At 40.3% G+C, this 27138-nt stretch overlaps 1 protein-coding gene across 4 annotated transcripts in view; it reads left to right on the top strand.

Annotated features, from left to right (window-relative positions):
- Window positions 1–7987: 7987 nt before the first annotated feature.
- Window positions 7988–27138, top strand: part of pcbp3 (poly(rC) binding protein 3) — a 63195-nt gene continuing 44044 nt past the window's right edge. For all 4 annotated transcript variants that reach the window (XM_019267012.2, XM_019267013.2, XM_019267010.2 and 1 more), the window contains exon 1: window positions 7988–8332. The gene's annotated coding sequence lies outside the window, so the exon portion shown is untranslated. The remainder of the gene's footprint in view (window positions 8333–27138) is intronic.

A 27138-nucleotide genomic window follows, 5' to 3' on the forward strand; every position in this document is an offset into this window, starting at 1 on the left:
TACAGTAATATCATGTACTGTACATAGGTCTGTACAGTGTGTTAAATTATTTTCTTTGCTGCACCACTTCATGCAGACATCTGACAACACTATGACCTTGATAAGGTTTCACAAGGCAGCCTTGACCTGCAGTTTTATGCCCTCCTCAATGAGATGTGCTGGTGGCATTGACTCCATCACAAATCAGTGTCTCCGGTGGCAATAAGAGGCACTCAACACACCGGTCCATTTATCTTCATTGTGAATCTACACCTCCAAGGTAATTCAATTTAACCATGAAATCATCATTGATAATACCTCATGGAGGTTTATTAAGGGACTTTCTATAACAGTAATAGTGATATCTACCACTTTCATTAGTAAAACAAAAGTACTTTAGAAGCAACTGAAACTTATAGCAACATTGCATAGAAAGTTTTATTTTTTGCATTTTTGCAATTTAGTGCCCCAAATATTACTACTTAGATTACCTGCAAACTTAACTAGCAAGTCCCAGCTTGGCATCTGTCTTTTAGCCAATGACTAAAAGTCAGTCCCAGATTTGCTCGGTCATTCTCTCCTTTTGTCTTCTTAGCTTCCTCAGTCAATGTCCTCTTGGATTTTTTGTCCTTTGTCATTATGTCTATAGAATCTGCTGAGTCCAGTTACATTGCCCACTTGCCTAACGCGGGTTGTGCTCCTTGTCATCATTCACCTCATAAATAAAAAATGCCCTTTCCCTGTAGTCCAGAACACCCGTAAATGTACAAACACTAACACCACTCTGAGTGCTCTGAGTTAGCCACTTTGGCTAACAAACTGAGCTAACATTAGCTAACAGCATCTTTAGTTTGCTGAGGTTTACTTTACTGTCCATTAGGAAACTCCTGGACCCAGAGCATTATGTTACATAATATATGAACAAGCACACAGGGCGCAAAAGTGGTAATTACCGGTACAGAGAAACCTGATTAGTCAGTGTACATATTGTAAAGTTACATATTGTAAAGTTTTAAAATTGTTGTTGTAAGTTTGGAGTTCAGTTGCATTGTTGGTACACTAGGACAACAGTCCTGAGTTGCATGAACTTCTCAAGTTTGATATTTTAAAAAAAATAAATTACCAGGCAATCATGAATACATAGCTGTGGTTTGCAAGTAAAGTGGAATTTAAAAGAAAACCTTAGGTCACCAGTCATTGGTGATGGCTTATGAAATCCTCTTAAATCTCTTCTTTAAAGTTGGGAGGCGTTTAAGATAATATTTGATTAAGTAGATTAATTTGAATTATACAGAGTTGGCCTAATTTAGTAGTTACTTGAAAAATGAGAAAGTTTCTTACATTCAGGGACAGTTAATGTGGGCAGCACATTGTTTATCCCTTGATATGTAGTTGAAAACATTATTGCAAAATAATGCTGGCGAGCTGTTGAAGTACAGAGATGAACGGAGATGACTAAATAATGAGATAAAGTGTAAGATACATCACAGCATTCAGTGGAATAACATAGTAGCATAATAACATGGTTGATCAGTCGCGTTCAACCATATTTGATATTTAACACTGATCTATTAAGTACAGACGGGGTGAGGACCTCTTTGTAGAGACAATGTACTCAAAGTACATAAACACTTTTAACAGCAGTCCTTTACACACTCGTCTCTGCACTTACAGGGTTTTCCTGGCTCAGTAACTGAGGGACTGAGGTAACTGGTGCCTCACTAACCTGACTGGCAACCTTTTCTTGCTCTTCACAAGTCAAGGTTCAGTCCTATCATTTTCTTTCCAAACTAGAAGTCGAGGTCCCTTGGGCGACTCCTTCCTGATTAAATATGAGGCTACAGCGACCAGTCAGATAGCTTAGCTTAGCATAAAAACAGTACGCTGCTAGCCTGATCTTCCAACATCTCTAACACTTACTGATTAATCCATTGCATTTCATTTAATTCATATAAAATAACACATTTACATTTTTTAATGCTATATAGACATGTAATCAGGTGAATTGTGTCTCTGTCATTCCCACTGTGCACCCCATACACCTGTTCCTATACCATGTATCTTTGTGCTTCTGCAAAAAGTATGTAATGCTTTACGGCACTAAGAGACACCCCACTACAAATGGGCAGATCCAAAGAGATCAAAGAGGACATTGATGGAAGAAGCTAAGAAGAGAAAATGAGAGAGTAAAAGCAAGAGGCAGGCAAGAGTTTTGTTAAATAAAAGGCTGAAAGACACCGAGCTGGTCTCCTTGCTGTTGGGTTAGTAAGTAATAATAGCTGGCTGCTATGTCTTGTTTACTTGCTAGTAAAAATAACCAATCGACGTGTACAACTGTCAATGTTTAGGACAGTGGTACTACACTCTACTTTCTACATAATGTTGCTTTAATTGAAGTGTTACATGCAGTTTGTAGGGTCCATTATTTGCTTTCTATTTTTGGTGTTGCCAGCGTGAAAACAAACAAGTTATAATGTGTTAATTGGTGAGCTTCACCTCCATGCCAGTTAGTATGAATGGTGGTGTGATGAAATGTGGGGAAGTTCTTGGCGTGTATTGTTCCGAGCTTTGGAAGGCCGCTCAGGTTCAAGGTTTTGATCCAGTTGGTGTACAACATTCTTCAAAGTCCAACCAACCTGTATTGCCGGGAGCTGGCTGAGACTCCAGCATGCTCCCTGCGTCAGAGAGGAGGAACACTCGAATACATCCTTAGCTGTTGCCTGAAGGCTCTGGGAGAAAGATGCTATCGTTGACATCACAAATGTAGTAGCTGATTCCATCTGCACAGGGATCGACTAAGCCAGACATCAGTGCCCAGCAAGACAGACTGTTGTATTTATCAAGGATGGGGAGAAACCACAAGCTCAGGCAAGGGTCTTGGGTAGGCTCCTCATCACTGCATGTGACTGACAGCTCATAGTCGAGGGTTAGGGTTAGGGTTAGCCCGGGCGAGGGTCAATTGTTTGGTCAATTGTTCAAAGACACAAAAAAACAGATGACCACAGGTTACATCATTGATCTGTGCCATCATAAGATGCATATGATAACCATCATATCAATATGTTCTAACACTGAACATGTTACTTAGCATACCAAGATGGTTAGAGCCTATAAACATAAACATGTGACTCTGCATTATCTTACTATTAATTTTGTTGTTCTGTATAATGTCCTGGATATCTGTACTAAACAACCCTGTACTTTACCACAAAGGACAGTAAACTTTGTATCAACTTTGCTGGGGTCAGTTTCTTTCTAGTTTTACATTTCAATATACTCATGCCAAAGTTACTATTAAATATCAGGGGGCTGATGTCATCATTTCTAGTGACATGTCATTTGAGAATCAAGCATAGCGTATGCGCCCACACCAAAATAAAAAGCCAGCATTCCCTAAAAATAATCAGGCAGTGCAGTCACTTCCCACTCAATTTGATCAAATCTGCCTCTTAAGCATCTCAACCCGCTAAGCAGCCTTACAAGAGCTATAAGACTTTCTATTAATTGACTGAGGGGGGAGGGGGGTGCCGCGTGTCGCTGCAGTGTCCCCGGTTTAAGGAAAAATAAACGAGCATCATAACTCCCGTCCAATTCCTCAATGTCCTTGGTTGAGTAAATCTTCAGAAAAAAAGGGAAAAAAAACACAACTTACTGAGTGTTGCATTATCCATTTAAGTCTTCTTGACTGACTGAGGTTAGAGTGGGTGGGGGGTGGTTGGGATGTAATAACCCACAGCTGGCTTTGCTGCAAAGTGCTATCACATTGGCTGCCTGGGGAAAGCTATATTTAGTGGGTGCTAAGTAATAACTAAGTACAGTGAAATGATCCAGCTACGGTAATGATACAACAAGGTGACAACCAGATATTGGGGGACTTAATTACGTTCGGGGAGGAAGCGAAAAGCCACAGTTGTCAGATCTCTGGTCTGTGTTTATTCGACGCTGGTGACTCACTGTCACATTAACCCAAATCTAACAATATCTTAACACAGCGCGCACAGCGTAGTTACAGAGCCAATTTGTTTTGTGACCTTCTACTGTGTTTTATCTGAGAGAATACCAACCTTATTTTAATGTAACACCAACATCAGCATATATACAGGAAAGTAAATGTGTATAAAGAGACCACTTGCTCTGAATTATTAGTTAATGTCTTCAACTATGATCATTTTAATGCATTCTGCCTTTAAGTAGACCAACATGTTTCCCCATCAAATGAAAGGGTAATAAGGAGGCCTAAAGCAACATTTGTGTAGCGTCTGAAGTACTTAAGGCCGATTGCAAGGCTTTCACATTTCACTGACATTTAGATAGATAATGAGTAACAGTCTCCCAGTCTTAAAATCCCCTTGTGAATCCTCTGGCATTTAAGTCTATTTTTTTTCCTCCTGTCTTTAAATATTTGATGAGGAGGATGTTATCCAGAGTGGATATTCCTGGCATTGTGAAGATGACTTCATCATACCTGCTCTCACCTTTACAGCGACACAGGTATGTTGCTCCCATGCCTTTTATCATCATTACATATGAATTTGGATGTATAATTCAAAGTTAAGGTAAAGACGCTTGCTCTAAAACAGTCCTTGGGGACAGGATGTTTTCTATGGACTTGAAAAGGTCACGCTGGCCAACACTGTTTCTATTACTGATTGCATTTGCCAAAATTGACAGAATCTAATTAATGCAATCTGTGCCTGTGCATTTGGTTTAATGCATATTTTATGTATTTTTTCTGGATGAAAATGTCACCGAGCAGCAGTGACAAGAAAGCTCTTGCCAAAATTATGAGCCAGTCTTATATAGAGCTACTGTTTGTTACTTGCCATCAATGAAGAAATTATGAAGCAAGAATTCATCAGGCATTTTATTATCGACTATCAAATAACCACTAAAACCAAATATCTGCTGTTATTTATCATGCTTCTGTTTTTGCGTCTCCTTCCTGATGAAACCTCTGTGACCGTGTCATTCAGAATTCCCCCAGGTCGAGGGTTCTACAGATCCAGTTCACAGCTACCTCACCAACCTTACACAGCTCACTACCCGTGGTCATCACTGCAGCTGGCTACATATTCGATGTGACATCTCCTTCCATCTTCTAATGAATTTTTTATGTCTCTTCCTCTCCCACTCGCACGCAGATGGGGGCTCGTATCAGCTCCGTTCTGTAAATCTATGCTACTGTAAATTACAGTGTTGCCTTTGGAATCTGTGACCCTTTTGCCCTGCCCTGTTATTGCTATAGATTGTTCTCCTGTAGGTTCCTTACTGATTAGATTTGTCCAGAGACACTGTAACGCACAGCGTGGGCACATCCGCAAGATAATTTACAATCATTATGTTGTTGAGATGCAAACTTGTGCATCCAAAGGTCGGGGAAAATCACGTTAAATATTATTAACGTCCATGAAATTATTTTTCTGATTACGATTCAAGCATGTTTGCCCAATTTTAGTTGCCATTATACAAGCAAGACTCCAGTATGGATATTTTTTCTCATGCATCATTATCTGACGATATCGATTTCTGAGAAGACAAACTTCTGGACGTTACTCTCCACTTAACTGACAGTTTGATGCAACACTTGTGCTGTACATATCCGACAATGTTATAATGCACTCACATATTGACAGTTGTATTGATTTTCGGGGCCTCTGCAAAAGATCATTCAAAGGGGAGTAATGTGATAATCTGCCATTTCTATACATGCGACAGTTTTACCTTGATGGCGAAATAATACATTTTAACCTTATTAAAGAAAATGATTGCGTAGTATGAACTGTATAAAGCATTTTTCTTTATTACAATATTCAGTAAGGTGGAGCTAAATATAGATTTTATCTCAACGGAAAGTTACCAGCACTTTTTTACCAGCACTGTTACAGTACTGCCTTTCGGTACGTAATATTGATAGCAGTTTTTACATGTTGATTTCAAGTCACAATTAATAAGTATCAGACTCTCTAATTTGAATAAATCTGAATTGAATGCTGGAATTCATCACTTCATTAGAAATTAAATGATTGGTCATAGTTTATAGAGATTAGCTACAATGTATCTTTTCAGTCATATCAAGTTGCTAAATAGAGTGCAGAGGAAGTCTTGATATCCACTGATTACACCAAGAAATTTGTTGATATGTCCTGAGGTTTTTTTTTTATAGAATTATTTACAGAGACTCAACAGTTCCCACTATGAGCAAGAACAGTGACAAGGAAAAACTTCCTGCAGACCAAAACCTTCGAGCAGAACACAGCTGATGGTGGGCGATCATCTGTTGCGACCGGTCATTAGAGAAAATAATTGGCAGATTGATACTGAAGATAACTGTTAGCTGCAGCCCTACACAAAAAACAGCATTAAAAAACACTGCATGAACCAAATCCAAATTGTCATAATCATCGTACAATGGAGCATGTCTACTGTAAGTGCCCACGCCCACTCGTGGGAGCGGCCAAGCAGCAATTTTGAATTAACTGAAACGTGTAGGATGAGTTCAGAAAATTACATGACTAATTTGAAATACTCTGAGTCTCTATCTCTCTGCTAGAGGTGCAGGGGTATGCTCAGGGTGGCCTCAGTGTGTCATCGAGCCATGCTTTAGCACTGCCCAAAAAATCCTCTAACTCCACATTTCAGTAATATATCATTCACGTGTTTCCAGCAACTATTTTCCAACATATCTAATGTGTTTTGAAAGATATCTGACAATTGCCTATACACGGACTTTAATTACTAATCACAAATCTTCCTTGGGAAACTACTGGTTGTCATTAGTTTGTATGAATGCCCACATCACATACACATGCAGGTTAGATTAACAGAAAACACTCGTGCCCACGTGTCTGGCCATGGTGTACTCCCGCCTCTTGCGTAATGCATGCAGGGATAGGCTCTAGCCCCACCCCCCCACCACCCTGAAGAGCAGTTTAGAAATAGGTGGATAATATTCCTTGGGGACTTTTCCTTTTCACAGTCAAGCCAAGTTATTGCTGGAGCTTGTGAACATGAAACCTGGAGTTTCACAGTAATATATAAAAACCCAGCGTCCCCCCACAGCTGGCTGCCCCTGAGAATTCCCTCCATCCCTTTAGAAAATCTCCCTTTCAGCAAGTCGCCGAGTCGTGTTTGCTGACAAAAAAGAACAACGGAAAAGTACTGCTTCTTTGCACGGCTTTTGATGTAACATTAGAACTGGTGTTTTCCTTCACTTCCCTGGTGCAGAATGAGGAGTGGAATGGTGATGTGCATTTCATTCCTCAACCTGACAGTTCAACATTGATCATTTATCAAACTGGGTGCTTGCCAGAGCCATCGATTGAGTGGGTGGTGGGATGGTGGGGAATAAAATGAGACTTGTGGAAGTGAAGTATGCCTCTCAGTGAACACACTAACAACAGCGCCTGATGAAATTTCACTTTCGTCACTTATTCTCTGCTCAGTGTTGTAAGATGACAGTGTAAATGTACTGTGCGTGGCAGAAGGGAATTGATTGTGTGTGTGTGTCTGTCAGAGAGAGAGAGAGAGCCTGTTAATGTGAACACGTCATGTGTGCCTGCCTTTGCATGTGTGTCTCCATTTGACCGTACATGAGTAATTCTCAAACTCCAGCTGACTGAAGCCTCTTTGGCTGTCTGGCGGCAGGGTTTTTGCCAGGTCTGCAGAGGAGCATGCAGTGATATTGTGCGGGGGTTAAGTGGCCCAGAATCTAATCACTCTAATGTCTCTTGCAGCCCTAAATCACACTCACTGGCTGGAGTGCAGCGCTCGGTCTGTCCTTCAAAAAAAAAAAAAAAAAAAAAAAAGGGAAGCTTTTCACGACTCCTTCCATATTGTAATTATTTCAACTGGATATGAGCTATTGCACTTATTGGCTGGGGCAAGGCGCCGGCTGCCTCCACTTCCATTGGCTGCTTGGACACCTCTGTGCCGCCTCCCATTGGCTGCCTGGAGGAGAGTGGGAGGAGAGCTCACCCCATCCTCCCCCTGTGGCAGAGCGTGTAAATGTAAAGACTCTTTCTCTGCCTATTATCTGAGTGACTCGGGGTTTTGGTGTCTGCCTCCGAGCGCGTGTGTGTGTGTGTGTGTGTGTATGTTGGAGGGAGAACAGAGATAAAGAGAGAGAGAGTAAGGGAGGGAGAGGCAAGCAGCGTTTCTTCTCCCCCCTTTAGCCTCCCCGTCTCCCTGCTCCCTGTCACTCCATCCTTCCTCCCCTCTCCTGGACCACCCTTCAAGCCCTGCTTCGAGCCAGATCGAGACCCCCCTCCCCTCCTCCTGCCCTACCACCCAGACCACCCCGGGACCCTTTGACTCTCCTCACTTCTCCATCCCACCAACCATAACCTCTGAGCAGGTAAGATTTGGTTTCTTTCAGCCTGCACTGAGGCTTTAAAAAGTACTTCCTGCCCTCTCTTCTTCTTCTTTTTCCTCTGCTTGTTTTTTGTCTTCTTTACACTCACTTCTCTCTGGCCTCTCCGTCTTTCTTGTATGCATGTTTTAAGTTTTCCCTGCAGCACTTTAGTCTCTCTCAGGAAAAGTGACACAGTTGCAGGAGATGATATCAGAGAGGTCACTGTATCTTTCTTCTTCCTCTGATATTCCGCCCCGATATCAACCTCCCCCCCCCCCTCCTCCCTCTCTATCCCACAATCTCTTTATCTTCTCTCCTCGTGTCTTTTGCAATCTCATACCCTCCGGCTCTCAGCATGTGCAAATTCAATATGAAAATGAGTCAAGTCTTTTTATGTTTAAGTCCGCCCCGGAGCACAAGACGACAAGGACAATGTTCCGAATTTTTTAGTTATAGAAAATGCAGCTCTAATTGATTTCTGAAAAGTGTTTACGTTAGTTGTTGATGGCTATTTATAGGCGCTGACGTGCCAGGCACACGTGCTTTAGCTAGGCCACTTCCCTAATGCCGGGACAGAACACAGGACCGTCCACTGGCTACAGAACACATGACATTGCACAAAGTGTAATGACTTTACAAGGCAGTGACTTGCTTGATTGAATCAAGCAATCTTTCCAGCAGGAGCAATATTAACATGGCCCATAAAGCATTCCTGGCAACAGCAGAGGAGAAAAAAAAAAACTGCTTAGTTCTCCATCCGCACATCCTGTACTTTACCAGGAAGGGGAAGTGGAGTGTGTGTGTGTGTGTGTGTGTGTGTGTGTGTATTTGTGAGGGAGACAGAGATACTGCTAAAGTGCTTTAGACATCAATACTGGCAGCCCGGAGTTTTTAAAGCCACTCTATCATATCTGAAAATTTGACCCTACAATAATGTCAACAGCTGAGGAAATGCTTCTCCTGATGTGGTGTTATGTTCTTTGGACGTTTTTTTTGTGAGGATGTGGGTGTTTAAATATGACAAAGATATTACCTTATCGTATTATCTACATTTGTAAACATCGCCGACAAGCTGCGAGTGCTCATTTTATTTTGATTTTTCAGTCTTCAGATGATTACATTTTTGAAAACTGAATGGCAGGTCAGATTTGCATGTTCATTTTTTGCCTGTGACTTTCAACTTGAATAAATAGGCTCTCTCTATCAGACAGCTTGACCTTTCTTTTTGTGATTATCATTTTCCAAATTTAGACAAAAGAAATCTGTGACAAAGCCTCCTGGGTAATGAGGGTCTCCCCAATAGGGCTGCATCGAGGGAGAGCAGCTTTCACTGGAAGCCTTTTATTGTGATAGTTTGTGTGGAAAATCCTTGACACTTTTATTTATTTTTTATTCTGAGCGTCACTTTGATTTAGCATATTTATGATGTTGTTCACCATAAATATGCCAGTGAACAGTGTATTTATGATGTTGTTGGCAGCACGCACATATTCATCCGTTCAGGTGTTGGGTTGTTAGTTTATTAGGACGTGTAAATTGGATGTCTTCACTTCTTGAAGAAACATGCAGGTGTTTGTCTGCACTACCCCTCAGATGCTCAGCTGGCTCTAGGCCAAAGACACAACCGCTCATCCTCCACGTATTAATCCTCTCATTTTCATGTACACAAAAAAGCATGTTTAGAGGAATTCAGGCTGGATGCAAACTTTTACTGCTAACTGAACAAAAATACAAACGAAGGTGAAAAATAAAAAGCAAATTTGGCAGATTGCCTTCAGTTTCTTATGAGCACTCGGCTGTATTTTGTGAATTATGTTTCATTTCCTTTCACCGTCAATGCTTCATAAAAATTATGTAATCATTATCCTTCTTCTGAAATAAGCTAATATATTTAAATGTCTCTGAGTAACATAGTTCAGCTTTGTCAAGTACTGTCACTGTAGATATAAAACTGAGAACTAAAGAGATATAATAAACTGGCCTTGCTTTGCAAACATCAACTAATGTTTTTTCTCACCACATCAGCCCAGCAGCTCTTATGCAGCCAAAGGCACTTACTGCACGTCAACTATTTCCGTGTAAGTGCTCATAAGAATGCATATGTAAAACGTCTTGTAGAACGAGATATTTATGATCCTCGTGACGTGTTTGCACGCTCCTGCATGTCTTCATGAGCCACTGCTTTAAGCTTAAGTTGAGCTGCGTGCAGGCAATGCAGACAAAGAGTGCAGCTGACCACATCGAAGCAATTTTATACGTTCACGTCACATAATGCCACACATGCCAGTTTAGGGCACTGGGTGGTTTGGGAATTGATTTGAACAAAACATACAAATGAAGTGTGAAGCATATGAAATGTGAGCAGGCTTTTGTTTTGAAAGATGTCGTACGACCCACCGGTTGATCAGAACCATGGCTAGTTGATCAGGATTATTCAAGTAAATACTTCGACTCCATATAAATATCTTCCTTTTCCACCACTAATTTTCCATCTGGAACACACACATTATAAAGATGGATCACATGTAAGCAGTATATTCACTAAGCCCTGCTTCCTTCTATGTAAAGCCAATGCTCTGCAAGCAGCTGGCCCTTTGTGCCTTGGCCCTTTCGAGCCTTTCCGGATCTCCCGCTGGCCTGGCTCAGGGTACAGAGTGTGCCGGGAGTTGCCGGGATAGGGACTGGCTTAGTGGCCACTGACACTGACTGGCTGCCGTCTTGGTAGCTGTCACAGAATGATGGAGGGCAAATAGACGCAGACAAAAGGGCTGTAGAGGAATTACTGTGTTTGGTCTGTTTGATGCTGACTTTAAAGTTAACACTCACACCTTTACCCCGCAATAGGAATTGCTTCGAATACATTTTTAATTGGCTAGTTAAAGTTTATGTTAAAGTTCCATGTTGTCTATGAATTAAAAACCTTTGCCACATTTATTAAACCTAATTTGTTTTCACATTACAGGGTTTTAACCAAAGACTGATGCTGCAAAATGAGACAAAGGAAATATCATCATAATGAAAAGTAAACAAATATATCTAAAATGAATTAAAAAATAATAATGATCTTTAATAACTGGTAGCCCAACATGTTTTTCGCATTGATTATTCTCATGGCAAATAATTACAGAAATCTGGAACTTAATCTGCTTTTATATCGTAATATTAACATTTGAAAATAAGATTAAAGAGTCAAAAGAAAAATCCACTATCTATTAAAACTTTTTATTGGCTTTTTAATGACTTTGAGTTTGGCAATTTATGCACACGTATAATATTTTATGAGATTGTTTTTTTTAGATGTTATATATTATATATAATATTGCTTTTTTCTTCTTCTACAGATTGTGATCAGTAATTTGTCAAGTAACTTGTGATAACACTAGTCACTCTGAGCTTTCTGTCTCAAGATTTAGTTCTTTCACTTGTGTAGCATCAAAAACGTGTGCCCATCAGGCACACAATAATACATGCTCTTTGTTTGTGAATAAGGGCGCTCCAGAAAATCAGTCAACATTTAGAATTTCTTTCTCTCCACCTACTAAAAAGTTTAGTGCGTTTGGACTGATGCAGACATGCTATGATCCTGATCTGGTATTCCATATTCTTTTCACATGTGAAATGGCTCGATGTGATGTGATTAATTACACGGACCACCTGACTTGAAGCACACCATATAAAGGTTATCAATTCTGTGCAACAGAAAACAAAAGACATGAAAAGGAGTTTAAAAGCTGCAGCCATAGCTGGATTAAGATCAGATTAAGACATCTATGGAACCCTTTCTGTTTGAGGTCAAAGCCTGCCCTGTCCCACACACTTTAATCAATCACACCATCAGACGAACAGCAGCTTATTATTACATGACTGTTCAGCATTAAAGCCGATTATACAGCAGTTTGTTACCTTTCGTTCTTCTTGTTTTGGTAATCTAGTTTATCATATATTTGAAATGCTGCTACCACTTTTCATCTGTTTCATGTCATCATGATCTAACTCTACTACTGCTTTAGCTGAAGATAGCTGGAATGAATTGTTGTTTTCTAGTAAACATTCATTTGTCACACACATCAACACAAACCTAGTGTTAAACCACGCCGTAGCGGCCAGTAATTCCTTGTAGGAGGTTCAGATACAAACATAAAGCTTTTCGCCTGGCAACTGAAGTCCTTACAGTAAGTCATATTAAAAATTAGACTGGTATTATCGTGAACAGTATGCTTGAGCACACCCTTAGCAGTGTCCATGCTCAAAAGTTTTACAAGCTGTGGTAATATGTGCATGTACGGTTATGAATAGAATAGAGCATCAACACACAGCTGATCAGACTCCGGCATAGCAGACTATACAAACAATCCACTGCCGCCATTGACTGTTTTTTACCTCTCACTCCTTCCTTCACACTCACTTGATTGGTAAGCAGTTCACTGCCACTGAGCTGGGCTGTAAACTTAAAAAACAATCTATCCTGTGTCATAATTCATAACAGAATACGAGGGTTGGGGAGGTGAGGCATTGCCGGAGGCTTAAATTGAACATGGCACCTTTTAGAAGTTGACGCTTTCTGAGAGAATTATGATCTGTGAAATCTGGGAGCCTTTTTTGTCTCTGTGCAATGATGTAATTTAAGCTAGTGAAGGGTTGCAAGATCAATTCCAGGATGAATAGTTGGGAGGGGGAAAAAAAATGGAAGATGCTGTGGGTTAAGAAGGGAAAAGGTGGAGCAGGAATAGAGCTTTAGCCTTCCCTGCTGCTTTCCTAGCATCACTCTGGGTGGTGAAGCAAGGACATAAATAGGCAGCCCCTCTGCCCCTCCCATGTTAGTGCTATTTTTATACTTGCTAATACGAATGGTTTCGAGAACCAGCTCAAGTGGTGATGTGATGAGAAAATATTATTGTTGGCTTGGAGTTAAGAGCGCCGTAGTGATCAAAGAACTATGCACATGCCCATCGAGGAGTGTTGTGGCAGAATTAGCCTTGTGTTGTTTTCTTTTATTAGATTAAAGCTTCAATGTGCTCATTTATGACTCTGGCTGGGATCCAATCTGACATGTGTTTGTATATTGGCTCCATTTCCAGATTGTGATAGTGTTTTGGTTTTGATGTCATTGCAATCTAAAATTAAACTACAGGTTTAACCACCTTACCGCCTACATTGTTTTTCATATTGAGTGCACTAGTACACTTTGATTTAAACAACAGGAAAGGTGTGAGAGTTTCCCACGAATTCTGTGAAAACAGCATGATGTTTGAGCTCTGTGTTCATGGAAAATTAATTAACTGAGTTTTCTCCCAAGAGAAGGATTAAATGAAAGTTGTGTTGTTAAACACAATGGAAAGAAGGCCTGACAGAGTTCAGATCATGCTCAAACACATATTAGCCTTGACAGCTTGTTGGATGTTATGGGTTAAATTTTCAATATTTTCTATATAATTATTTTAACTTTAAACCTTTTCATGTCACAAACTTGGATGCTGTTTTAATCCAGCTGGTGATGGAGGTGCATTATGCACACCTTGTTTGTGTCTGCAACATGTGATGTAATTCATTATTTAAAGATCTGTTTGTTTGTTTTTAAATCCTGCACCCACCTGAGCACTCAGAATATCAGACCACTCCCACTCATCCCTGCAGAGGTTTAGTTCTGCAACAATGTTCGGCAAATCTATCTGCACCATCCTGCAGGCAAAATAATACCCATGAGACCCCTGAAGGTTTTTTATATCTCTGCATGTCTGACCTCTACTGTATATACATCCTGCTGGAATGTACTAGGCATGTATATCATTATTTATACATGCAATTAGTTATTATTTATTTACCCATTAATTGCCATTGTTCTTCTGACATGACTTTCCTAATCTGGACTAAATGATGAATGGGACTATTCTGACCCCGAGTCGACAATGGGGTTAACTCTTTGAGTGTCATTTAACTGTCCTTTAGGACTGAGGAGGGGGTAGGGTCTATTTGTAGACTACAGTATTATAAGGGGGCTACAATGCTGACTGCGTGCACGCAATCATTGTGTTTTTCATTTACACTTGGTGTCCTGGGACGTTTGGAGGTTGGAAGTTGGAAACTCTGATCTCTAACTTTGACTGGGGTCAGGTTATGCTTGTTCAGAGCCAGTTAGACGTCCTTTCTGACCTTGTCGGCAATGAAAAGTGTTTGTATTTGTTCTGCATGGCCACATTGGATGGCAGAGAGAAAAGACGGTCATCATAAAAGGTAATATTGTTGACGATATTATTTAAATGCTGCACATTTCTTTTCATGTTGCACTCACACATGAAATGTTGAGTACCTGCGTTAACACTGGAAACTGAGAGCTAGAGAGTGAAGTTAAAACCCTGGTTCCATTCTCACCTCCGTCCAGCGTGTTGGTTGTAAATGTCGGCTTGTTGGTTCTGGAAAGTTCCAGAAATGTTTGGATGCAGCCTTCCCAGTCAGTCGTCAATAAGGTGCGGGAAGAAGAGGGTTCTGAAATATACTGCCACAGTCAACAGCCAAGCTAGTATCTCTACAACACGGGACTCACACAGAAGACGTAAGCGCAGAGTAACGGCTGTGCCGCGTTTTAGCTCCGTCCTTTCCCCGGCGTCAACTCACCAGGTGCGTGTTGCCTGCGTAACGGCAGCGTAGCAAGCCGGCCGTATTCACACGAGATCACGGGAGAATCATGGACGTACGCGAGACCCCGCGATAAACTGTGTATAAAGAAAACAACAACAACAAACAGCTGACTTTGCTTCTCCGACATGGAGGAGATTATAAAAAGCATCTGTTGTGTCATAAATGATTGTGTGTTGTTCCACTTCAACAATTAGTCTCTCATCGTTCATGTTGAGACCCTTTGATCGATCTTTGATCACCTGGTGCCACCGGTCATGACGTAACGTTGATGTGAAGTTGTAAAAAGCTACATGAACTGCGTATTGTGTTTTAGTTTGAAAGGGGGCGGAAGTTTATTACGTTGATTCTGTGTCAGATTTCCTGTTTGGTGCGCAGTGCTCTGTTGAAATTTACGAGGTTTAGCAGCGGCTCGCATCAAAAATAGAAATGCTACGGAATGCTCGCGCCGTGGCGCGGAGAGACGCTTCTGAGACGCTCTCATTGACTAGTCCGGTGACCACGGCGCAGCCGTTACGCGGCGCGTACGCCTCCGGTGTGAGTGGGCCTTAAGGGTGTACAAGCTAAATGTTAACACTGTCACAATGACAGTTCTAACATGCTGATCAGATTTGCAGGTATTCCGTAATGTTTATCATCTTAGTTCAGTGGGAACATGCTAACATCTGCTCAATTTCAAGGAACTGCATCCAGTAACATGTCGTTAACAAAAATGTCAACCTTGTGGTGGCGCTACCTGAAAAGTCAGATGATCACCAAGGTATGTGTTTCACTGACAGATGACTTTCATCCCACACACAAACAAGAATTCGGCAGATCACACGCACATTTTTAGTGCTGAGAATCAGATGCAACACAGCCCCGCTAGCTTCATTCACGAGAGTCGTTTTCTCAAACTGGAACTCTGCACTTGAGTGAACTTTTCAATCAGCTTCTCAACAGCCGGTTTTCCAATGGAAAAAATGACACATGCAAAAATCTATTAGCTTGGGGCAAATTATGATACATTCTGTAAATGGAGAGACAGAAGCATTTATTTTTCGCCAAGCCAAAGCAGAATATAAAAAGCTGACATCTTCTGAATTTGTAATCAATGTTCATAATCAAAGTCAGACTCTGTGACAGTTGAGCAATGCTGACGGTACGGTCTCAGATATAGTGCGTCGGGTCATGACATGTTAAATGCACAGTAGGCTGGATTCCACCAAAACATATAGATTACACCTTCATTCTCGTGGAATCTATTTGGTGAATGCGCCGGGAATCGTTTGAATACGATGATTCACACTAAATAAAAGACTGCGTCCTCTTTAAAGAAAAAAAACAGACAAACAAAAAAAAAAACAGACATGTCTGCAGCTTACAGTGAAAACGCACGTCTGGTGATGTCAGGAGAAAGTGTAACAGATATTCTAAAGCTCATCTCTCAGCCTGCGCTCTTGGCACTCGCCACTGCCTCTCAGCGTTTTTGCTTGATTAAAAAGCACCCAGGAGTTTGTAAGCGCGTGGTAGGTGCGAGCGCACACCCTGACAGCTTAACATACTGATTATTCAAGCCTCTTAGGCTAAGCCACGGCACTCGAGTGATGAACGTCATCTCTCCTCCCTCCCTCACACAGTTACTCTCTCTCTCTCTCTCTCTGTCACACACACACTTTTATTCTTTATTTGAAAGACTGGAAAGCCAGTGACAGCTTGCAGAAGGCAAACCTGTTGTCTGGAAAGCAGAGGGGATCAGTGACATAGTGATTCTTACACAGCCGAGGCTTTATTTAGACATAATCCACCCAACGTAGGGTCCTCACTTGCAACTTCTTGTATGAAGCTGGCTAGCGGTAGCCAGGCTGTGTGTTGTCCTACACTGTGGACCACAGAGAAAGTCCATCCAGTGGGAATTAATGCATTAGTGGCTGTTTATTGTCCTCCTTGAGGGGGTCAAAATATCACTGAAGCACAACAGTGCTGTTCTGTCGTCATCAGCAAATTAAAACATATTTCTTGCCATGGCTAGTGAATGCTTAATGTGCAGAGAACTGTCATGTAAATATTAGTGCTGTCAAAATTAACGCGTTAATTTTGTCGATTAATTTTAAACAATTAACGCGTTAAAAAAATTAACGCAATTAACGCGGTTTTGTTTACTTCTGGTGGCAGCTGACCAATAACCTTTTTGAGCGCTGAATCGTACGTCGACGTCGACGCCATTTTGGATGTGGCAAAGTAGAGCTTTGTTTCCCAGATATATTAGTGTGTGTGTGAATGGGTGTATAAGAGGCATTAACTTAATGCCCTCACGGAGCCTGCGCCCTGGGCGGTCGCCCACATTGCCCATAGCTAAAACCAGCCCTGCTTGTATTAGTTTACGGGCAGATCTGCCACATCCAATATGGCGGACGTGTTAACGTATCACAGCAACGGACCAACCTGCTCAGTGAGGCGTCTGTGTATATATGTCTATGATCTATCCTAACTAAAGGAGAGTCTGTGCATATATGTCTATGATCTATCCTAACTAAAGGAGAGTCTGTGGTGTAAAGATGGATAAGGACGGACTTTTAGGGGGAACATTTCATTTAAAAAAGTTGCCCGACGGCTCGTTGGACAAAAACACGGCAATTTGCAGTTTGCAAAGCCGAATTTAAATTTCACAGAAGTAACACGACTTTAACATATCACCTCAAAGCAAAACACCCAGTCTACACTACAGGAGTGTGGCACTCGTCAGTATATTTCCTCATTCTGGCTTTTTTCTATTTGCACTGTGCATATGTGCACCTTAAGCCAATAAAATAAATGAATTTAAATATACTTTCTCTGTGTTTATTCTACATTAATTTGATCATTTTACATAAATACATATTCATTATAAGCTTCAGTCTCAGAAAAATGCAATTAATTTATTGATACATTTATTTATAAATTAATCACGATTAATTACAGAAATTTTTGCGATTAATTAGTTAATTTTTTTAAGCGATTGACAGCCCTAGTAAATATACCTTCCACCATCCCTGCCCTATTGGTCTTCTGCACTATGTTGGCATTATAGTCAGTAACATCACTGACCCTGCTCATTTACAGGAGAAAAGCTATTCTCATTTCCGTCCATTCAGACGCTCAGAAATGTTTGTTTACCTTTAAAATGTCATTCTAGATACATACAAACATCTCAAAAATAAGAACAATTAATTGCCACAAGAATATGTTTTATCTGTTGTGCATTATGGGTTGCACTGCAGTGTAAGCTGCCCTTCTCTGTATCTGGGCTGTGTGTATCCCAGCTTGCTGGTGAGGCCTTGGCTACTACCACTGAGCCACACCTGACCAACAGATTGGCCCCAGCTGGAGGCTGAGGCAGGAACAGACACAGCAGACGCTTAGCAAGTGATTCAGCTGCTATTGTGGATTCTGGAAGAGTACAATGGAAGAGTGCGTACAATTCATATTATATATAGTCCAAAAAAAACACTACCTACTGTTTCCAGCAAAGTCACACTACCTCTACTCTGAACAAGAAAAAGATATTGTGTTTGTGGTATTTGCGCTAGCGCCAACTATTTAAGGCAGCAGGATGGTGAACATGAGATTGACGCAAAATGAACTACAGTGTGTGTGTGTGTGTGTGTGTTCAGGACAGGAATCAGACAGGCCACAGGTTTTTCCTGCTTAAAAAATCAAGTCAAACCCGAGTGTGGCCTAACTCGGCATAGGTCTCCCACCAGCTCCACGCTGTCGTCCAAATATGGTCATTTCTGGCTCCAAAAAAACAAGATGGCAACATCCACAATGCCAAACTTGAGGCTTCAGAATGGACAAACAAATGGACGACATTACAATGGGTTCACATTTTTTTACACACTACGCTTTATTCTTTTTGGATGACCGTAGAGCTCTATAATAAACCAATCAGACTTTGACTACACAGGCAAAATGTTGACCAGTTCAATGTTTTCTCCATGCAATTTGAAGAAAAATACTGAGACTGTCCAGATTGTCCTTTATGTGTACTCAGCAAATACATTTTAAAAATGCCATCTTTGCCTTGTTTTTATTTTATTTCATTTTGATCTACTGCAAGGACCGGAATCATATGAAATTATATTTGCATAGCCCTTTAAAACACTATTACAAAGTGCCTTACGGGAAATAAAACAATATAGTGTCAGTGAGATTTAAAAAATAAAATAAAATCTATACAATCCTATTCCAGAGGAAAAGCTAAACTTGGCATAAAAAAATTAATAAAGCAATTGCAACAGCACAGCTATTGGCAGATTTACTAAATTAAGATATAGATTTCTTTCTTCTTTCCTGTTGTTAGATCATTAGGCTGGGGATTCACTACACGGGCAACAAGTATGTTAACCCTGCTGTGAACCTCTTCAAGAATGACATTTATTATTTCTACGTGTTACATCTCTCTCTCGTGTCTTTTCCTCCTGTTTTCATCCTGCCATCTTAAAGGAGAAAGAATGCTATAGCTGTGCTTTCTGTTTCCCTGACACACTTTTCCAGAACAGCTTCTGTTATATATATATATATATATATATATTTTTTTTTTTTTTTTTTTTTTTTTGGTGCAGCTCCTGAAGCATCCATAGAAGAGGCTGCTAAGTCAGCGAGAACTCAGCCAAGTGTGCTTAAGCAGATGTAGAAAACGAGGCGAGCGCTTCAGGAGCTTGAGAAAACACTTCCCCGGGTTGCTGCCGCTGGCATGTACTCAGCGTCTTAGGTAGTGGGTTTGACGGGGAGAGAAGCCGTAATGAAACGGGGCATGTCTGAAAAAGTAGAGCTTAAAATCCCATTAGCCCGCGCTTCGCTATTTCACCTTCCCATATGTACAACCTAATTCATTAATCACTAAAAATTTCAGAGACGCCCCCCACTCAGGGGACACATTTACGAAATCCATTATGTAGTATTAGGAGTAATATTTGGATGACTGGATGCATTGAAATAATGCTGAAAGTGTGCATTATCTTTCGTTAAACTGAGCGTCAAAAGAATGTCACCTAACAGTTGTGCCTTGTTGTAAACCTCCTTTCCCCTCTCCCTTTCATTTCTTTCCACGTTAGGAAAGAGGAAATGCTCTTAACCCTCCCTTCTTCCTCCATTATTCATTTAACGGAATACTGAAACTGTGTCAGTGCAACCGCTCGGATATTGTACCAGACGTGGTACAATAGTGGCTCTCTCTCCCTCTCTCCGGCCTTGTCGTCTTTGCTTTCCTGTTTGCACAACACTACCTTGGTCCTCTTATCTCCGTTCTGTCATATACTGTCACCTGATGATATTAGAGACGTGACATTTTGCAGGCCTGTTCGAGACCCACACCATCTGTTTCAGATCAGCACAAAACAATGGCAACAGTAATTGAGATGGCTAAACCCGAGCATTGTACTCTCGTTGTTGAAAGAATCGGGTGTAGATTCGCTTTTAATTAGTGGACGCAAAACTTCCAGAATGATTTACATTTTGCGACATGTATCCTCTTTGTGTTGACATTGCGACGCCAAGTGAAGCCCAATAACTGCTTGACTGCTCTTGATTTTTTGACATTTTGCAGAGCTTGTGTGAGCTGCCACAATCTGTTTCCCTGCAGGCGAATCAGAAGTGAAAGCAGATTATTTAACCAGCATGGTGTGATCTCCACGCACTCAGATTTGATGGAACTAGATCCATCGGCTAATTCGCTTTTGTCGTTCTGCAAGAGGGAGAGCCGTATGACATCATGATTACCCCCCACAATCATTTCGCCACACTAGGCATATTGCTGTTGTCATGTGGAAACCTTGTAACTCCAATTGTCGGGCTAGTTTCAGTGCATTTGCTTGATGCGTTGCATTAATCTCTGCTGGTTGAGTACATTCTTGGGGAGCCCTTTGAAATATCCATGGGATAAATCATAAATGCATGGATGTCAAGCTACAAAAGCACTATATACATGTCTAAAATATATTATATATTGGTGTGTGTATGCACAATGTGCACAGAATGGAAAACTGCAAAAATTACATTCAAATGTAGGAGGTTCTTAATTTCCCCCCCCCTCTTTGGGATTAAGTGGTTAAAGACTCTGGAACATCAAAGAGTTTCAGTGTCGTCTCCATGTTAAGGGAAAGCTCTGTATGCTGAAGGTGTAAAGACGTCAAATGCTGCTCAACAATGCAGGATATTAGGCTTCCCCTGAGCACACACACGTAGATACATACAAGATGCAAACACACACACATTTAAGCTATATATCACATATGATTTACTCGTTCAGCTAAGTGGTTTATAATAGTTTCCCACCGAGTTAAGACATTCACTTGCATGTAAGCACAGACGTTCACACACTGAAGTCTCCACAAACCACATAACTACAGCATCTGTGAATCTGCCCATTAACCTCCTAATATCTGTTCATTGCAGCGTGAACATTTTGGGGATTTGGACAATTTTACCTTTGATGTGTAGCTCCATTCATTTGCATGTATATCAGAGCAGCAGTGCTGTCAAAAGGTCTTCTTAGCCGCTGACCTCATTAGTGTGGTTAGATCAAACGGTGTTTTATCGCATTTTATCTACCATTTAGCACTGGGGTTCTCGACTGCAGGGTCACAACGCCACAGGGGCAAGACAGTTTTGGAGGTCGTGCCTTTATTTATAGGCTAGCAAAAGTGCTTTGCATCTTCTGGGTTAAAATATGAAAATAAAACAACTTAAAAAGGTGAAGATATACAGTAAATGGCCACTATTATTGCTGCAGATATACTGGTGCCTGTGTATAAGTCTGTGTGTGAAGGTATGTGGAGCATGCACATTTTACTACTGGATCCACTGTTTTGTTCGTAATGTGCATGAGGATGCGAATGCATGCACACGAGCATGTGGCGACGCAATTCTTTTCACAGTTGGTGGTTTTACGTTATTTCATTGTTGGTGCCAGTCATATCTATGGTTGTATAATAGAACTGGATCCCTGGTTTAAAGATGGCACTCATCTGGCGCATACACCAAGATTTACTTAACTAACTGAATATGCACAGTATTGTTTCTTCCACGTACTTTTGAAATTGCGTTTAGTGGCTGCAAAAATTAAGAATAGAAAGAGTAAAAATTGACCTTGTTTGCAGTTTGAGGTTTTCTGTCAACAGTTTTAGTGACATCTCTTTTATAATGCTGATCTATGGGGAAAGATTATCATTGGAATGATCACAAGTGGCCACTTGGCAAAATTAGTAGCAATAATAGGCGCTGACGCCATATCAACCCCACACCCCAAGAAATGTACACAACAATGGAATGGAGGAATCTGACTATGTATTGGCTCTTAATATTCCACACTAAGGATGATCCTGTGGCCTGGGATCTGAGCCAATCCAGTCATTTTTGGATGGATCACAAATACATCACAAGTCTAAAACAAGGCTATTTTTTTATAGTTCCTTAAAAAAAAAAAGGTCAACGTTTAGCAGATACAAGGCTTTTACTGGTTGTGATGATACTATGTTTATGCGAGGGAACATGGAAAGGCATTAAGGGATTAAGGGATCACAAGCAATAGAGGTCACTCTCTAATTGTTGATCCGGTGAGCATATGAACCTGTAATCATAGCTGTTAATGGAACTACTGTAAAATAATGGCTCCTTTGTGTGTACGTGTGTGTGTGTGTGTGTGTGTGTGTGTGGGAGAGAGAGAGCGAGAGAGAGAGAGGGGGAGAAAGAAACTATGGCTCAGTCCCCACGTGAGCAAAACCACTTGGGAAAGAAGAAAGCTGAGTTAGTTCAACATCATTAAATCTGTAACTCACCACCTTAGGGAGCAATCAAGCTCCATTTGCAGTATGTCTTGACAAAAAGGAGAAAATCAGGTAATACGCCCTGTCAGAAAAATTGACTGGTCAACAGTTTGCAACTGGTAATTTATCAGATTTATTAAAGCTGGCACTTTTCATCTGCGGAAAAATTGTACTAGTAAGGGGAAAAACAGCTGTGCAATTTCCATGCACATAAGGACGGCATGTCTCATGATGCATGAAACTCATTTGGCTGACTGTGTGTTTATATAGAATTGGGATAAGTCAGACAGCCTAATATAGCACATTATAGAATTTTAGTTCCCTTTAATAAGAGATATTTAAAACAGAGATATGAATAGTTGGGCTGGACATTAGCAATGAGGAGGTTTGCTTCTTTCGTGCTGAAGATGTCTGCAGGATTAATGAAGCTCATGTCCTCTATTGCAGGCATTACATTAATGTTACGGATTTGGCAATGAGGAATAAGCTAAACTATAATTAGAGCAATATAATGGGAAAAAAAACACATTGATGTGTTTGAATGAATTACATTCATTTGTACCTCAGTCTTCACTGAAGACAAGTCTTAAACAGTTGTTTGGGATCAATTCTGTTCTTGTATCAGAATTTAGAAACAGATGGTAGTGGATGAATAAAAACTACAAATGATGGAAACAGAACAAGTTTCAATTAGAAACCTGTTCAAAAACAGAGAGTCATGCTTGCAGGATACATACCATGGCAGTTAGAAACATACTTGTGCCTGTAAATCTAAGAAATGCTCATAAAATTGATTTAGCAGGCAGCTATTGATGGCTGGTCTTAGAATAAATTGGTGGTGAAACCTGATTTATTGGAGGAGTTGTTTGTCACAGCTGATAACACAGAATGCCTCTGTGTAGCTTTGCAAACAACTGTAAGCTTTGGAGACCCCCCGACTGTTGGCAGAGGATACTGCACAAACTGAGATGGGAAATGTTAAGGTGCGATCATAAACGCGACACCACATCTGATTCTTTAAACACTGACTAATATTATACTATACTATATCTGAAATATTCATTTTCACACAACAGAAGCATTCTGCAGAAGACATGTGGGTAATTGTCTTTGATCTGATTTGATAAACGCGATCAGAGAGGTGTCAGTATGTCAGAAGGATACAAACAAAATGATATTCACTGTTTTTAAGAAATGTGTGATTTGTATTCACAGCTCTGTGTCTCAATGCTCATTCACACAGTCACAAAGGATGAACTGATTTGAATAACCAGTGTAAAATGTAATGTATCAGACATAGCAATGTAACAGCCCATAAAATTATCCTGACAAGCCTCTGTTTGCTCAGACATTCATCTATGCATCTGTACACAGTTTGACTTGGACTTCATTCAAGTCACATTTGCACATTAATTGCACAGAGTTAAGCATCCACAGTAAAGATGTTACTATAGCATAAACACATTTTTGCATATGAATCCTTAAACACCTCAAGAACACCGAAAATTTATTTTAAACAAGAAGAATTACTGGAATGACTTGTGTTGAAATAAACATAAAATAGGACCAGGATCAATAAATAGTGTAATAAAGTAAATATTGTCATGTTACAGTTTATTAGTACTATTACATAAATCTTATTACTTGCTTCACATTAGGTTTATTTGTTGATTTATATTAAACCTATGTAATTCAAATGGATGGAAACTCCACACAGAAAGACCCCAGCCGGGATTCAAACCAGGAACCTTCTTGATGTGTTAACCACTGCACCACCATGCCACCTAATATTATATTATATTAAAACAGCATTGCCGTCACTTCCCAGAAGCTCTGTCCACTAATTATATACTGTCAGTGGTGTTACTCTTTAGATGGACAAAATATGATGAGATAAACAGTAATTAAAAAGTCAGTCCAGTTTCATGTGTTTTGCATCATTATTCATCAGGCTGTGATATTGTTTGCTGCTTCTGTGACAATGTATATTATTTTATTATTATTTTTCAAAATTTAAGACAAGATAGCTCATAAACATTTGGTGAATGAAGCTTAGAGGGAGGAGAGTTCTGTGATGCTTTTTAATTTTGTAGCCTGCATCAAGTTGTGTCTGTAATCTCATCGTTAAAAATTCTTAGTAAATATCATTACAGTATATTTGCAATATCATAATTTGTTTTGGGCTGAGAGTCTTCACGTGCGAGATTAATTTTGGTAAAGAACTCTGGCCGCTCTGTCTTCATACTGACTGCAGTGTGGCAGGAAGTGTTGCTCTATCTCTACCTCTTCCTTTTTGGCAGAACCGACACTGTCTGTTCTCTCTGTGTCGCCAGTTTATCTGCATCCACCATTCTCAATGACCAGATTGTGGTCACACATTATATATGTAGTAGTTGATGCCTTTGTCAGTTTCATCTGTCACTTGTTATAGTCTGCTCAGTGCTTAATGATATTGAAATTTAATTTACTCTCCAGGATCAGCTGATTGAGACTGACTTTTTTTTTCTATCTTCTCCTTTTGGCAGGTTTGGGTTGGTAGATTTTATTCATACTGTAAAAAAAACCTTCCCCTTTAGTGTATGCGCCATAGTGCACACCATTTATCTCATTTACATAATGCATTGTATAGTTAGATTGCAAATCAACAACATGGCAATACTGTACTGCGTATACGAATAAAGCAAATTTAAATATTGTATTACTGATACAATTTTTGCCTCCTATCAAACATGCACATGCACTAGACCTCATCTTATCAACACATGCATATCACATTGCACAAACAGACCCTGCCCACACACAGTTCACCACCTGACAGTAGCTGTGATGAGCAGGCAGAAAGGCGAGCCTCTCTGGGCATAAATATGTCCAGTGTCAAGATATACAACTGGCAATTCCATCTCCGGTTGAAGCCTTGCCGATTGCTTTTTGCCCCTTCCCTGCAACTCATGCAGGCGTGCAATACACGCAGACACAAACACGGGCTTGCACACGTGCATGCACAGGCACATGATACGCACACAATGAAGAGAGCTATAGAAGGGGTTGACCACAAAAAAAACAACAAAAACAGTTTAATGGAGGATTATGCAAACACGTCCATATATCACACATTAATGCTTTGTGAAGTACAGAAACAACTGACAACAAAGGTAACAGTGATCACTGAACAGATATCCATTATACAGTCTTTCAGTTAAATGCTTTCTGTGAAGTGTTTTTACAGTAAAGATGATTTTCCTCCATTGAACCTTTATGTAACCAAGCAACCCCACAGAGATTCTAAATCATCTTTCAAGGCAGACTATAGTCCAGAAACAGAAGTGGAGCGTGATGGAAGGCATGGTGGCTCTATGAATCATGCAATATTCGATTAAATAAAAAGGTCAGTTTCACTCTTTGTAATTCCCCGTATCTAGTTACCTTTGCATTTAATTCAATTTCACTTCGAAGTGTTATGATCCATTTCGGAGTAAATGGACAAGTCGAAAATGAAAGTCATTGTATAATATGTGACCGGCTGGTCATCTAGGTTGTACCTTGCTCCATCCAGCCATGACCCTGCAAAGGATAAGCGGGTATAAATAATGGATTGATGTATTATAAGGGCCACATGTCCAACTCTCAAGCAGTCCCATAGCCATTTTAAATCCAACGTGCTAGACTAGAGGAACGACAACGCAAACGCGTTAATGTCCATCTACTTCCAGACAGTCGCACTCTAATGTGTCATTAAGTACATATAGGTATTATACATAAGTATAATTCTAAGCCAAATAAGCCAGAGAGGGACATGGAAACAGACTCTGGACACACTGACTCATTGAATTACTAATGCTCACAATTTGTTTTTAAAATGATTCATTTTAAAACTAGCGTGCCTCCTAATCGCAGATGAATTATGATGCAATAGTTCCATCACTGGGACCACAGTTGCCTTGCAGGAGAAAAAAATGCATTCTGTGCTAGAGGCTTATGGATCTATTCCTGTGCTCGTGAATGGTTATGAGATACTCCAAATGACCAGGCTTACCAATACACCTCATAGAGAAGCTCAATGTGTATTAAAAATAATGTTTCCGTTGCTGTAATAAAGCTTTATTACAGTATCCAAATTCTGTAGTTTGTGTTTTATCTGATATTTTACAGAATTTGCATCTTAAAGACTTAACATGACTGCCATTTCCTGGTATACCGAAATGTAGCTGTTCTCCACAGATTCCACAAAAATGAATCCAGTGTGTCGCTGTTTGCTTCGCATAATAATTGTCTGTCCAGTTCAAAGATGCCAAGATAGTCTGCCTTTTTACAAACTTCCTTTGTGTTTTTTCACTTAGGATCATCTGGTTCTTTGTCCATAGAATCTATTTACATATTCTTTTGTGATGTTGG

The sequence above is a fragment of the Larimichthys crocea genome, chromosome I, assembly GCF_000972845.2.
Source record: "Larimichthys crocea isolate SSNF chromosome I, L_crocea_2.0, whole genome shotgun sequence".
Taxonomy (NCBI): Eukaryota; Metazoa; Chordata; class Actinopteri; family Sciaenidae; genus Larimichthys; species Larimichthys crocea.